Genomic DNA, 15745 nt, shown 5'->3' with positions numbered 1-15745 from the left:
TACCTGTGCAAATGCAGTGGCCTTAAGTTTTGTTTTAGAGTTACCCTTTGAGATTTATACCTACAAAACTTGAAGATGTTCAGATGTAAGCCTTGTGTAAATTTTAAATATTCCTCTTGTAAAAACTAAGTAAATGTCAACTTACAAGTTTCTGGTATTGTAACATTTTCTTTGCAGAAATGTTAAGCTTATCATAAAAGGAAATTTGTGAGAAGAAAAAACCCAACTCTGCAGTATTTTTGGAAGGTCACTAAGAGCTGAGGAAGGGCTTTTGTCTTCAATAGATTTTAGGGCATAACAATGTTGAGAGAGAGCCCCTTTTGCTTACTTCCAGTTTAACATGTTGCTGCACTATGGAAGAAATTCCTAAGACTCAAATAAAAGAAACAGTAGATTCATAACAGACCAAGGACTGACTAAATGACTAAAACTGTTCTGAAATTTAAAATATCACCAGGAGAGGCCACCAAGGAGCTGTAACGAGTCTCAGAAGCCATCACTGGTGTCATCCAACCAGAATGTTGGGACAAAAAATCATTTCCAGCTGTGAATGGAATGGTGGACTTTGGACAGGCTGTCATTTGGGCAAGGCCTTGTCAGAAATCTTGGGTTTCCACGTGATGGATGACGAGTGTCCAAATAGAGGAATAGCTCTTATTTCCTATTTGGTGGAGGAAATTTGTTGTGGCAATCCAGGTATCTAGCAGTTTTGAGGAACTTGGTCTTAGCTCTAAATGCATCAAACAACAGTGATGTAAGACTCATCTGGGTGGCTCTGGGGCCTAATTTCCTCCCTACTAATGGGAGTTGAGGGACAATCTGGCTCAGCAGGTCTAGTGAGCTCAAGGAAAGGACAGGCTGCTACCAGTTACTGGGTTTGGAGGCTTCCTTTTTCTACAAAGGCCAGAGGAAATGTTCATGATGTTACACAGTTCCTGACCCTACATGTAGAGCATCACAGGGAGAGGAGGGCCCTCTCTATTGGAACATTGGCCATGGTAGCAGTGGGATAATGCCACTTTGGGAGGACTGCACATGCTTTCTACTCTTTTATACATTGTCTCTCAATAAATGCTTTTTTTATGCATACCATGCGTCACCATTGATGTGTGTTCTGACAACAGTCAGATACTAGATTTTTTTCAGAGGCCCATTTTACAGATACATTTATTCATACCATGAAGCAAATGGTGCCTATCAAAGCATACAGAGATGCTCTATGTTCCCATCTAATGTAGCCTGCTTAAATTTATAGCCCGACTGACATTTCTTCTGATTTGTAATCCAAGTAAAGATGGTTAATGGTGACCATGAGCAGGTTCAGGACTTGAAGTGTTCAAAACTTTATTTCTTTTATCAACACATCCCCAGGCTAATTGCTCACGAATAGGATTGGCTGAGTTTTCCAAAAGTCTAGTCAGAGAAACTGGCCCCAAATCTTATAACTCTATACTACATTATAAATCTTGCTGATTTGTTACCAGTAACATCTTTTGTATAATTTATTAAATAAAATTTATCATTTTCTCCCCAGTATAAAAGCAATACTTGTATTGCTTCGTAAATGTAGAAATATCCCTGTAATACTCTGCTAGATATAACTGCTCTTCTCGTTTTCATGTACATCCTTCCAGCATTTTTTTTTCCTCCACATGTGCACAGATTTAGAGTAATACTGTGATTACTCTTTTGTAACATGATTCTTTCACTTGACAATCATAGTACGGGCATTTCCCCATGTCATTAAGTAGTCTTTAAAGGTTGCCTAGTATTCTAGCATTTAAATCTTTCTTGAATTTCATATATTTGAAAAAATGTTTATAAATAATGTATTAAATATCCTTTTATGTAGATCTTGAATTTATTTTAAATGTTTATTTTTGAGAGAAAGAGAGACAGAGTGTGAGTGGGGAGGGGCAGAGAGAGAGGGAGACACAGAATCCAAAGCAGGCCCCAGGCTCCGAGCTGTCAGCACAGAGCCCAGCACGGGGCTCCAACTCATGAACTGTGAGATCATGACCTGAGCCAAAGTCGGATGTTTAACTGACTGAGCCACCCAGACACCCCATAGATCTTGAAACTCATCTAATTATTTCCTTAGACTAAGTTCCTAGATATAGAATTATTGAGTAGTGGGTATGAGTAAGTCTGAGGCAGCCTGATTATTATTTACCCCTTGTAGCTATTTTCATTTTCTTCCTGAACACTTGAATTTTTTTTAATTCAAAGTTCAAAAGCTTAAAAAGGAAATGTCTTATTGTTGAATGTTCTGCAACACATTTTGCTGGAATGAAATGTTACATTTCAATCAGCAAGTTCATTTATTTCTTTATTTTAGGGAGATTTTCTTGTATAATACTGATGAGCATACCTTCTTTCATTAGCGGGCTTCTCTATTTCTAGAACATCAATTATTCTTATGTTGGCTCATCATTACCCGTCTTCCACATCTATCTATCTATCTATCTATTTATCCATCCATCCATCCATCCATCCATCCATATGTCATCCATATTCCTGTGATCTATCTATCTATCTATCCATATATCATCCATATTCCTGTGATTATCCCAAGTACTTCTCTATAGTCTTACCTAGGTTTTAGCTGACAGCTCTATGAATATTAAAAACAGAGGAGAAAAAATATCTATAGCCCTATAAAATTAAATATATAGATGAGAACAAAATTACCTAGTTTACTCAGTTATGATTACTGATCGTATTCTGGCTCACACCCTCCCAGACTTATATTTGCATATGCAAGTACTTATATACATGCCTCCTTTTAAAAAATGCATTCTTTTGAAATCCTGCCATTTGCAGCAACGTGGATGGAACTGGAGGGTATTATGCTAAGTGAAATAAGTCAGTCAGAGAAAGACAGATATCATATATGTTCACTCATATGTGGAACTTGAGAAACTTAACAGAAGACCATGGGGGAAGGGAAGGGGAAAAATAGTTATAAATAGATAGGGAGGGAGGCAAACCATAAGAGACTCTTAAATACAGAGAACAAACTGAAGGTTGATTGGGCGGAGTGGGAGAGAAGGCAAAATGGGTGATGGGCACTGAGGAGGGCACTTTCTGGGATGAGCACTGGGTGTTGTATGTAAGCGATGAATCATCGTAATCTACCCCCCAAACCAAGAAGATCACACTGTATAGACTGTATTTTAGCGAACTTGATAATAAATTGTATTTAAAAAAATGCATTCTTTCTAATCTAGGAATTACATTTGTGGACTTTATCCCAAGGAAGTAATCACACAGCAATTCAAAGAGTTTTGTATAAGGACGTTCCCTACAGCTTAGTTTATAAGAATGAAAACAAGGAGGTAACGTAAATATCTATTAGAAGAGAATTTGTTAAACTGCTACATTCATATAAACAATACTACACAAATATTAGAAAGCGTATGTAGACCCATATACATTTGCTTGAGAATATCCCCACAACATGTAATTAAGTGAAAAAGCTGGCCTCAAAATAGCACATGGTGTGATCTCACTCGTGCAAAATTATTTATCCTAAGCCTACATGAATATGAATATGTTCCATTCAGTAACAACCCCCAATGACAGCAGTGGTTGTTACTGAATGGAAGGACTTGAGGTACTTTTGCTTCCTTTGTTTTGGCAAAAAATTTGAAATTTCTATATCTTTGAACAGAGATGGGGAAAATTAACAACATAGTTTATTTAAGGGGAAAATGTGTGTAAGTTAGAAAAATGCTAACAGTATTTATATTATTATGCAGTGGGTCAATTTTAAGACACGTGGCTTCATAACCTTAAGCATAGGAAGATGGCTGATCTGCACAACCCTTAATCTGAACACTGACTCAGAGTGTCATTACCAGGCCACCATGGCTTGGGGTGCACCCTCCAATTAACGGTCACAGGCTTATATGATGTACTCTGTTTACAATGTCAATTTGTGAAACTATTCAATGTTTATTTACTATTAAACATCTATGTCACACAAGCTCATTCCTTCGAGGTTTGCAGCTGAAAGAAATATTTTGTGAAATCCCTTCATGCTGTTTATTTTGATCTGAGAACATGACTACAAGGAAGACCTCACATGCTGCTGTTTTTGTGTTGCAGCACTTCCCATCACATTGCAGAATATTATTCTAGGGGGCTCTGGAAACCTGGGTCCCAGGTCTGACTCTGTGCCTATGTAAGCTTGAGTGCCTTGGAGTGTTATGGAGGGATCCTGGGCAAAATCTCATTACAGGACATGAACTTACTGATCCCTCCCATTTAGTGATTTTTCCTTCCTACAGAAGCATATATTACTAATGAATGGTTGCTTAGTAAGTTAATATATTGTACCATCAATCCTGGCTATTAAAATACCTTAGTACAAGAGTCACTCTATGCTTTTCGGTAAGATGTTTGTATACTTACACTGAGGTTGCATGAACAATATATATGAAAACTCCTGAGTGAGTCATTTTTCTAGAGCTATGTGTATTTCCGTAATGTATTAAGGGAGAGTATCTATGTTTATTATTTATAATGTACCAAGTGCTGCTATGAATTAACACACTCCTTATCCCTGTTCTGTGTACTTCCACACTTCCAGAATGAGAAAGCTGAAACTGGGAAGCCTCATAAATTGTCTCATACTAAATGACTTGAGAAAGGTAGAGCCACGATTTGAACCTGGGCACAATGGCTCCAGAGCACCCTTTTAACACTACATTAAACGTTGTCTCTATTTGTAGGTAAAAAAGCACAGAGAGGTGAGTTGCTTATGGAGTCACAACTGGTTGCTAGACTCAGAGGAATAAGAAATATCAATGAGGGAAATAGGGACAGATGGGGGTGAGACAAAAGGAGAAGGGCAGATTTACGCAGTCACCCTCAGAAATCTTATTTGGAGAGGAGTGTGCCAAGAGTTTGCCATCATCCTTCAGTAACATTGCTCTATAATGTCCTCCTGAAGAGTAGGGGATGGGGGATGCTGGCTGACCACTGCACTAGTAGGTGGACAGAGAGGGAGCAAAAGTGAGTGTGTTCCAACCTCCCTCACAACACCTGTCAATTTGGGCCTGTGATGTGTCGCTTTACTGATCTTTGGGCATCAAGCAGTGTCTTTGGGTCACCAGTGCTTAGCCATGCAGCCCCTGAGGACAAATCTGTTCATTGCTTAATGGGCAACCAGTCTTCCCAGTATTTGACATTAAGCATTATCTGGGTAAGGTGTGTCTGATCCTCACAATGTCATCAATAGCTGGTATTGCTGGGACCATGGATACACCATCCATCCAGTGCTCTCCTGGGATGGGAATGCTGAGTTCTCAGAGCCTCCCTATATATTAGTAGATGTTGCTGACCTGTTAGTTTAACATGGGCATAGTAGATGCAGTCAGTGCTCCATGCATATCACTTGCCTTCCTTCACCATTTTTGTGTTTCATTCCCAACAGTAGCAACTGCATCTCCTTGCTGGAGGACTGTCTTTGGCTGCTGGCCCTTGCTTTGCCTGTGCAAAGAGAGAGCTGGAAGTGTCCCCAGGAGCACTTGGTCCTTGACCAGTGACTGATATCCAGAAGTATCAACACTCCAGTTCCTGTGCTTTCAATGGGGACAATTCTGAGGTATGACCTCTATTGTCCCAGGGATTCCTCAGGATCAAACCCAAGTTATCCTTTGAGGGATTTGCTGGCTGCTGCATCCTTGTTTGGTGTCCTTCCATTCCCAGGCCCTCTTCACCTCTACTTTAGTAATTTTTTCTGGGCACACTTCCTACAAAATCACTTCTAAGCACAGGAGTGTATTCAAAATTTAGACCATTTCCAAAATTTCCCTGGTGTTTACTTTCTGCCAGACTGTCACATCTCCTCTGCACAGTGCAGGTTCTGTCAGTCAGGGACATGTGTATAAAAATGCCTTAAAGGTTTCTCTGCATATGAAAGGGAAGGCTGAAGACATAGTCATGGAACAAAACAGGGACTCCTGAATTCACTATTCAACATGAAATTGGAAGTTATAGTCAGAGCAATTAGGCAAGAAAAAGAAAATGAAGCAAAATTGTCTCTGCTTAAAGATGACATGATCTTATGCGTGGAAAGCCCAAAGATTACACACACACACACACACACACACACACACACACAGAACCAATAAATGCGTACAGCAAAGTTTTAGAATACAAAATTAACAGGCCAAAATCAGTTGCTTTTCTATACACTAACAACAAACAGTCCAAAAAAAGGGAGTTAAAAAAGCATTTTCATTTACAATAGCCTCACATATAATAAAATACTTAGGAACTAACTTAACCAAGATGGAGAAAGACATGTACACTGAAAAAACTAGAAAACACTGCCAAAAGGAATTTAAAGAAGACACAAGTATATGGAAAGACATACCGTGTTCATGGATTAGAAGACTTAATGTTAAAATGGCTATACTACCCAAAGCCATCTAAGGATTCAGTGCAATCCCTACCAAAATCCCAATGATGTTTCTTGTAGACACAGAAAACTTCATCCTATTATTCACATAAAATTTCAAGGGACCCCAAATAGCCAAAATAATCTTGAAAAAGAACAAAGTTGGGAGGACTTGAAATTCTTGACTCTAAAACGTACTAGTAATAAAAACATAAAACAGTCATATAGACAACCAGAATAGAATAGAGAGCCCAGAAATACACCCTTGCATGTATATATGGTCAAATGATTTTTGACAAGGGTGCCAAAACCATCCAATGGAGAATAGACAGTATTTCCAACACATGGTTCTGGGAAAGCTGGATGTGCACATGCAAAAGAATGAAGTTGGACTCTTACCTTATATATAAAAATTAACTCAAAATAGATCAAAGACCTAAATGTAAGAGCTAAAACTATAAAACTCTTAGAAGAAAACATAGGGGAAAGTCTTAATGAATTTAGATTTGGCAGTGATTTCTTGGATATGACACCAAAAGCACAAACAACAGAAGAAAAAATAAACTGGACTTCATCAAAATTGAAAACTTGTATGCATCAAAGGACACTGTTAACAGAGTGAAAAAGCAATCCACAGAATGGAAGGGAATATTTGCTAATAATTTATCTGAAGAGGGATTAATATCTAGAAAATATAAATAGCTCCTACAATTTAACAACAAAAACCCAAACAAACCAATTCAAAAATAGGCAAAGGACTTGGAAAGACATCTCTCCAAAGAAGATATGCAGAGGCCCAATAAGCATGTGAAAAGATGCTCAACAACACTAATCATTAGAAAAATGCAAATCAAAACTACAATGAGATACTGCCTCACACCCATTAGGATGGTGGCTAGAAAAACAAAAACACAAACAAAAAACAAGAAAACAAGTGTTGGCAAGCACGTGGGGAAACTCATGCACTGCTGGTGGAAATGTAAAATGGTATATAGTTGCTGTGGAAAACAGTATGGCAGTTCCTTAAAAAATTAAACAGAATAACCATATGATCCAGCAATCCCTCTTCTGGATATATACACAAAAGAATTAAAAGCAGAGACTGTGAGAGATATTTATACATCTGTGTTTACAGCAGCATATTCATAAAAGCCAAAAGGGGGAAACAACCCAAATGTCCATGAACAGATGAACGGACAAACAAAATGTGCTCTATACATACAGTAGAAAACTATTCATCCATACAAAGGAAGGGAATTCTGACACACTCTACACAATTGATGAACCTTGATGACATTATCCTAAGTCAGACATAAAAGTTTTTATGACTTTTATGTATGTATGTATGACATAAAATATTTTATGACTCTGCTTATATGAGGTACCTGGAATAGTCACACTTGTAGAGATGGAAGGTAGAATAGTGGTTGGAAGGGGGTAGGGGGAAAGGCAATTGGGGAGTCAGTGTTTAATGTATACAGAGTTTGTGTGACATGATGAAAAAGTTCTGGAGATGGACAGTGGTGATAATTGCACAACAATGTGAATGTACTTAATGCCACTGAACTGTATACTTAAAAATGGTTAAAATGGTAAATTTTGCATTATGTATACTTTAATAAACACACACACACACACACACACACACACACACACACACACACCCCATAATCAGGTCTGGCCAGGACAAAGTGCCTAGAGAAAACAGAAATCTGAAGTGTTCTCAACAATGAAATGACACGCATTTTGGATTTCTAAAACAAGTCTGGGAGACAGGGGTGTGGTGGGGGCAGGGAAGAAGAGGAGAAGGGAAGGAGACCGGGCCCTACACAGCGTAATGGCCCCTGGAGAGGATGAACTGACAGGTGGGAAATTTTAAAAACTGGACTAAGTATGGATTTTATCTGCTACTCTATGCTTTGCTGTTTCTCTGTGCCTGTCATACTCAAGTCTTCAGTAAAAGTTTTTATAGACTCTCACAGGTTGTATGAGAAGTAAAGGGGGAGAATAAAGGCTTAGTGACTGTGTTCCATTGGTGGGTGAGCACAGAGTAGAGAACAGGGAACAACCCCAAGAGGCAAAACATGAATGATATGGAGGCATCAGCAGAAGCAGGAATTGGAGCAAAGAGTTACTAGGAGAGATGTAAGTCCTTTGAGTTTCTTCAGAATTACTGGGGCAATACTGGGTTTTCTGCCATTTGCAGGGAGAAGGCTGGTGCCATTTTTACTGAACTCCTGAAGGAGGCTGAGGCCAGGGTTACATTAGTTGCATATGGTGGTGCATGGACCTTCTACAGTGGGCAGGTTCTGGAGACACTGCTCTTACCCTGTGCCCTCATAATTCTGATGGTAATATGCCCTTTCTAGGGTGAGAGGGCAGGGCAGATCTGATTGCTCTAGTGGGAAATGTCTCCTGCTTGGAATTCAAACTGAAACTTCCTGAGTGAAAGAATTGAACATTGCTCAGAGAACAGTCACTTGTTTAGTTACTGTTTAATGCCCATCATTGTATAGGTAACTCTTAGTAGATACTTTTGCAGAATTTTTCTTTTTTCAAAAATTTAAAAAGTGTTTTTGTTTATTTTTGAGAGAGAGAGAGAGAGAGAGAGAGAGAGAGAGAGAGAGAGAATGAGAATGAGTAGGGGAGGGGCAGAGAGAGAAGGAGACACAGAATCTGAAGCAGGCTCCAGGCTCTGAGCTGTCAACACAGAGCCCTACAGGGGGCTCAAACCCACGAATTGCAAGATCATGACCAGAGCCGAAGTCGGCCGCTTAACCAACTGAGCCACCCAGGCGCCCCCTAAATTTTCCTTAACAAATGGACAAATGCCACAAGATTTTGAGGCTGTTAAGATTATGAATACCTTTAAGAAGTTTATAAGCACTTGAGAGCAAACTATCTGGTAAACTCCCTCCTGTTGGCAAGATCTTGTGCAGAATTTTTCTGTATTAGTCACTGACCAGCATCATTAGAGAAAGGTTCTGAAAATAGCAGAAGTAATTGGTGCAGCTGACATGTTGGCCATGTGTCAGATACAGGAAAAGTTCAGGAAAGAGTACAATACCTCTATAGAGCAGTGTTAGTTAACAAAAAAGCATCTGATGTCCCAAGCTTTGCAACTCCTTTAACAGGCATGGGTGATTGGAGAAACTTACTAACACCCCAAAGGTATTCCATGATTTTATTTCTGGTTATGCTCAAATGACATATCTGAGCCACTTTCCATTATATGACTTGGTTTGTACTCTGCAGCCATTTAAAAATTTTTGTTAATGTTTATTTATTGTTGAGAGACAGAGAGAGACAGAGCATGAATGGGAGAGGGGCAGAGAGAGAGCAAGACAGAATCTGTGAGCTGTCAACACAGAGCCTGATGCAGGGCTTGAACTCACGAGCCGTGGGATCAAGACCTGAACAGAAGTTGGACGCTTAACCAACTGGGCCACCTAGGCGCCTTGAACCATGCAGCCATTTTGAAAGATGCATAAGAGACCCTGATGTTAATGTCAAAATGTGGTTTAGGGGTACCTGGGTGGCTCAGTCGGTTGAGCTCAGGTCACGATTTCTCGTTTTGTGGGCTCAGGTCACGATTTCTCGGTTTGTGAGTTCAAGCCCCATGTCAGGCTCGCTACTGTCAGTGCAGAACCTACTTCGAATCCTCTGTCCCCCTTTCTCCATCCCTACCCCACTTGTGCTCTCTCAAAAATATTAAAAAACAAACAAAAAAAGAATGTTGTTTCATCTTTCTGAAGAAGGTCCATCAAGTCATGGGCTTGGGTATCTGTACACAGCTGTAAGTGGTTGACAGCTGGCTCTCTGGGGTCAGATGCTAAAAGCCAACCCACTTCATTGTGGGCCGATTGCAGACCTGGTGCAGGGTGCGATCAGCTGACACAGGATGTTCCATCTTCTTCTGGGAAACCCCTCAGCCAGCCCAAGTCTGCACCTCAGCAACAGTCACTTGGGAGCTGGCACTAGATTCTCCTACTTAGACGGCTTATTGCCAAATGAAGTAGGTCAGGCAAAGACCTAGTGAAAGGGACAAAGAAGGCTGAATATTCTTGGCAATCTAGAAGACATATTGAAGCACCAACATGACATGGAATCCATTAAGGCTTAAGTTTTTTTAGCGCAGGACTTCTGACTCATTCTCTCATCATTGTGCCATCAGTGCCTAGCATATCTGGAACATAATAGATATTTTTTTAAATGTTTTCTTTTTTTTGAATTTATTTTTATTTTTTTTTGAGAGAGAAAGAGAGCACAAGCAAGGGAGGAGTAAAGGGAAAGGGAAGAAGAGAATCTTTTTTTAAATAATTTTTTTAATGTTTATCTTTGAGAGACAGAGACAGAGCACGAGCAGGGGAGGAACAGAGAGAGAGAGAGAGAGAGAGACAGAGAGAGAGACAGATACCACCTGAAGCAGACTCCAAGCTCTGAGCTGTCAGCACACAGCCGGATGTGGGGTTCGAACTCGTGAACTGGGAGATCATGACCTGAGCCGAAGTCAGATGCTTAACTGACTGAGCCACCCAGGTGCCCCACAGTGGGAAGGAGAGAATCTTAAGCAGGATCCCTCTCAGTGTGGAGCCCATCGTGGGGCTTGATCTCATGACTGTGAGATCATGACCTGAGCCTAAATCAAGAGTCAGACGCTTACCCGACTGAGCCACTCAGGTGCCCCAATATCTTTGAATAAACGAACTGAAAATTCTACATGGTTCTTGAACTTGAGAGCAATGCTTCTCAAATCTTAGTGTGCACTGGAATGTCCTGGAGGTCTTGATAAAAAACACATGGCTGGACTCCACCTCCCAAGTTTCTGATTCTGGGGGTCTGGGACAAGGCCTGAGAATATGCATCTTTGACAGGTTTCCAGGTGAGGCTGTGCTGCGGGTTGGCTGACCACACTGTGAGTAGTGCTGCCTCAGAGTGTGTGAGAAACACCCAGGAAGCTTATTACAAGGCTGACACCCTTGCTCTGTGCCTGGGGATTATGATCCAGTTGGTCTAGCATGTAGTCCAGAAGCCTGCATTTTAACAAGCTCTGAGATTCTGATGGTCTGCAACCACATGGTCAGAACCGCGGATGGTTTGTATCTCTCTTACTGAGAAAGTTACCAGAGTCATCAACTGCCCCTTTGGAAACCAAGTCAGTTGCAAAGCTCAGTGGCAGCCAAGTGTGGCAAGCCACATGCACAAACATGGATGAAAGTGGGACCTCAGGTGTGAGCTGTTGTAGAGTGAAAGAATAGACATGAGGCCATCCCATGTAGGAAGGAGAGAGAGAAGTATTAGAAGGAAAAAGCTGGGCATAGCTTTAAGGTACATGCGATGCAGATGGAAGCTGGAGGTGGTGAGGCTTGTAGGCAGCAGCTGGCCTGAGGAGGGGGGGCATGATACGGAAGAACTGAATCAATCCTACAGAATAAAGATGTCAGGTAAAACTCACATTTAAATGGCACCTGCAGATGAAACTTCAGGGCCCAGTGATTCCGAAGTGTGGTGTGCTGGCTTTGAAAGGACCCTGGAGTTCACTCAGTTCCCCACAAGATCCCTAAAAGCCCACCTGGGTAGAGGTGGAGGTGCCCAGCCCCAGCATCAGGCTGTCCTGACTCCCAGGCCTTCTGTGCCACCGGACACACATCTATTCACACAGCACATCTGTCGTGCTCTGTACATGGCTGCAAGTGGATGACAGATGGCTCTTTGTGGATATAATATGTGCCACCACCTTCTGAGAAATTTCCCACTTAGGGCGCCTGGGTGGCGCAGTCGGTTAAGCGTCCGACTTCAGCCAGGTCACGATCTTGCAGTCTGTGAGTTCGAGCCCCGCGTCGGGCTCTGGGCTGATGGCTCGGAGCCTGTTTCTGATCTGTGTCTCCCTCTCTCTCTGACCCTCCCCCGCTCATGCTCTGTCTCTCTCTGTCCCAAAAATAAATAAAAAACGTTGAAAAAAATTTAAAAAAAAAAAAAAAGAAATTTCCCACTTATATATCTTGCGTTGGGTTTCCCAGAGGCAGGGGTTCGTTCTGAGATGAGGACTCCTGTGAAAGTCATTTATTAGGAGGTATTCCTGGAAAAAATAGGTAGGCAGGCGAGACTGGGAAGAGAAGGAAGTCACCACGCAGGATCCCACAGAAGGTGGCTTTGGCTCAATCCCATGCGGGATCTCTAGAAACTGTGGGTCACACCTGGAAAGGGAGCTGTCAAGGGTGGCCCTCAGGAGGTGTAAATTTTTCGGTACTTTTTCTTTTGTTCAGGTGCAGTGGCAAGGTGGGCTCCAGCAGCCTGGGGTGGGGGGTGCTGCCCACCCAGGGACCCAGGTGCTGGTTGCTGGGGAGTAAAAGTGACTGGGATGGATGTGCATGGGTGGGGCTCTGACAAGGTCTGCTGTGTCACTTTGGACGAGTTCCCTATCTTCTCCAAGGCTCAGGTAACTCTTCTAATGGCCTGGTATGTTCTACTTCTACTTCTACATTTTTTTTCAAAGTTCTAAATTGCTAGAAGGTTCCCATTTATGCTGTGTGGCCCAATATCTCTTTGTAACTTCTTCTTACTGGTCCTAGGTCTGTAGCCACAAGACCACCACCTATGTCCCTCCTTCCTTTGAGAAAGTTGACAACAAAGATCATTTAACCTCCAAAAGATTCTTTTGTTTTAGCCTAAAATCTTCACCTCCTTTACCTGATCCCTGTTTGAGAGAAAGAATGTTTCCAGACCCTCCCCTCCTTCTAGCTGGCCTCTTTGGACATTACCTGATCCATCTGAGGCATCTTAAAATGTGGCTCCAGATGGGAACTCAGGGCTTCTCATTTGAGTATTCAGTCAAGAGTTTGAGAAACTGGATTGCTTACCAAGTCATCATCTCATGCTTCAGTGATCTGCTGTTAATGTTATCATCATGTAAAGTATGAAAGGCAAATAAGCCCACAATCTATTTTTGTTAATATGACCAGTCATATGACACGGGGCCACTAATTTTTCCCATCTGGGTCTCTGACCTCTGACCTTTTGGAGCTAGTGCCTCTTCTCTTCTTTGGAAAATGCTGACATCATACCCAGAACAAGTTGTTACAGAGTATGGTGAATTCAGGATGTAGCAGAACAATGCTCGATTCCAGTGCTTCTCACACTTTGAAGAAGGGTTTGGAGAAGCATATTACTGGGCTCCCCACTAGTGGAGCTTCTGATGCAGTAGGTTTGGGGGGGGGGATGAGAATTTACACTTCTTAATAGGTTTCTAGGTGATACTGCAGGAAGATCACTGAGAACCACTACTCAGTTACACTTCCAGTGTGCTTAGACTCTGGTATTAGGAGTTTTCAGAAAGCTTTAGTCAAGGAAGAAAAAAGAAGGAAAAACGCACATTTATTGTGTGTACTTACATCATGAGCAGTCATAATCTAATTTTAACAGACCTGTGAGTGTACAGTTATCATCCTCTTTTTAAAAACAATAAAACAACACTCATAGAATTTAAGTCACTTGCTTAAAGTCACATGGGGCAGATCTGGAAATGAAGCCCAGGTCTGTCTGACCCCAAAGCCCAGTCCTTCCCCATTGCCAGGCTGCTTCTTAAACTGTCAGCTGGGCCAGAATGCCAAAATCACATGTGATTAACACACACACCCCGTCCCTTGAAATTCTTTTGCTTGAACTGCATGTCACAAAGATAAAATACATTTCCTGTGCACAAAAAGTGGTCTTGGAACAGGGGGAAGATGACACGGGAGTGTTTTTCTACTGTATGTCTTTATTGTTTGTGATCATGTTTTCACAGATAGCTAACTTAAATGTGCCTATTTCTAGTAACAGGCTCTCTATGGAGGCTGCCAGAAGCCCTACGTAAGAAGGAAGTATATTGGGACTTAAAGGAGAACTGAAGATAGATGATAAAGAGTTAACCTGCCAAAAACAGTATCCTAAATACCAAACAAGCACAGTTTAGAGTTTTGTGGTTTTGAGAAAAGGTTCCCAATGTTATTACTATACATAATCGTTTTCTTCCTCAAAAGTGCACTACAACGGATGAAGCTTGAAAACATGGTAAGTCACAGAAATGGGTCACAAAAGACCAGGTGTTGTATGACTGCATTTATATGAAATATCCAGAGATAGAAAGTAGATAAGTGGTTCCCTCGGGCTGAGGCCAGGGCTGCTTGGTGGCATAGAGAAGTGATTGTTTAAAGGGCACAGGGGTTGGTCCTTCCTTCCTTCCTTCCTTCCTTCCTTCCTTCCTTCCTTCCTTCCTTCCTTCCTTCCTCCTTCCCTCCTTTCATTTTTTAAAAAATTTACATCCAAGTTCGTTAGCATATAGTGCAATAATGATTTCAGGAGTAGAATCCAGTGCTTCATCCCCTATGTATAACACCTAGTGCTCATCCCAACAAGTGTCCTCCTTAATGCCCCTTGCCCATTTAGCCCATTCCCCCACCTATAACCCCTCTAGCAACTCTCAGTTTGTTCTCTGTATTTAAGAGTCTCTGGGGCACCTGGGTGGCTCAGTCGGTTAAGCAATATGACTTGGACTCAGGTCATGGTGTCATCGTTTGTGTCGAGCTCTATGCTGGCACCTTGGAGCCTGGAGCCTGCTTCCCATTCTGTGTTTCCCTCTCTCTGCCCCTCCCCTGCTGGCACTCTGTTTCTCTCTCAAAAGTAAATAAAAACATTAAAAAAAATAAAAAAAGAGTCTCTTCTGTTTTGTCTCCCTCCTTGTTTTTATATTATTTTTGCTTCCCTTCCCTTATGTACATCTGTTTTGTATCTTAAACTCCACGTATGAGTGAAGTCATATGATATTTGTCCTTCTCTGACTAATTTCATTTAGCATAATACACCCTAGTTCCATCCACATTGTTGCAAATGGCAAGATTTCATTCTTTCTGATTGCCAAGCAATACTCTATTATATATAAATACCACATATTCTTTATCCATTCATCTGTCGATGGACATTTGGACTCTTTCCATACTTAGGCCACTGTCGATAAGAGCTGCTATAAACATTGGGGTGCATGTGCCCCTTTCAAACAGGACTCCTGTATCCTTTGGATAAATACCTAGTAGTGCAATTGCTGGGCTGTAGAGTAGCTCTAGTTTTGATTTTTGAGGAACCTACATACTGTTTTCCAGAGTGGCTGCACCAGTTTGCATTCCTACCAGCAGAAAGGGTACAGGGTTTCTGTATGAGGGGATGAAAATGCTCCCAAATTAGACCCCAGTGTTGTTGCCTAGCTGTAAATATGCTAAGAACCACTGAACTGTACACTTTAAATTAGTGAGTTATATGGTATGTGGATCATATCTCAATAAAGCTGTTACCAAAGAAAGC

The sequence above is a fragment of the Neofelis nebulosa genome, chromosome X (genome assembly GCF_028018385.1).
Source record: "Neofelis nebulosa isolate mNeoNeb1 chromosome X, mNeoNeb1.pri, whole genome shotgun sequence".
NCBI classification, from domain to species: Eukaryota; Metazoa; Chordata; class Mammalia; order Carnivora; family Felidae; genus Neofelis; species Neofelis nebulosa.
This window is presented reverse-complemented; position numbering follows the sequence as displayed.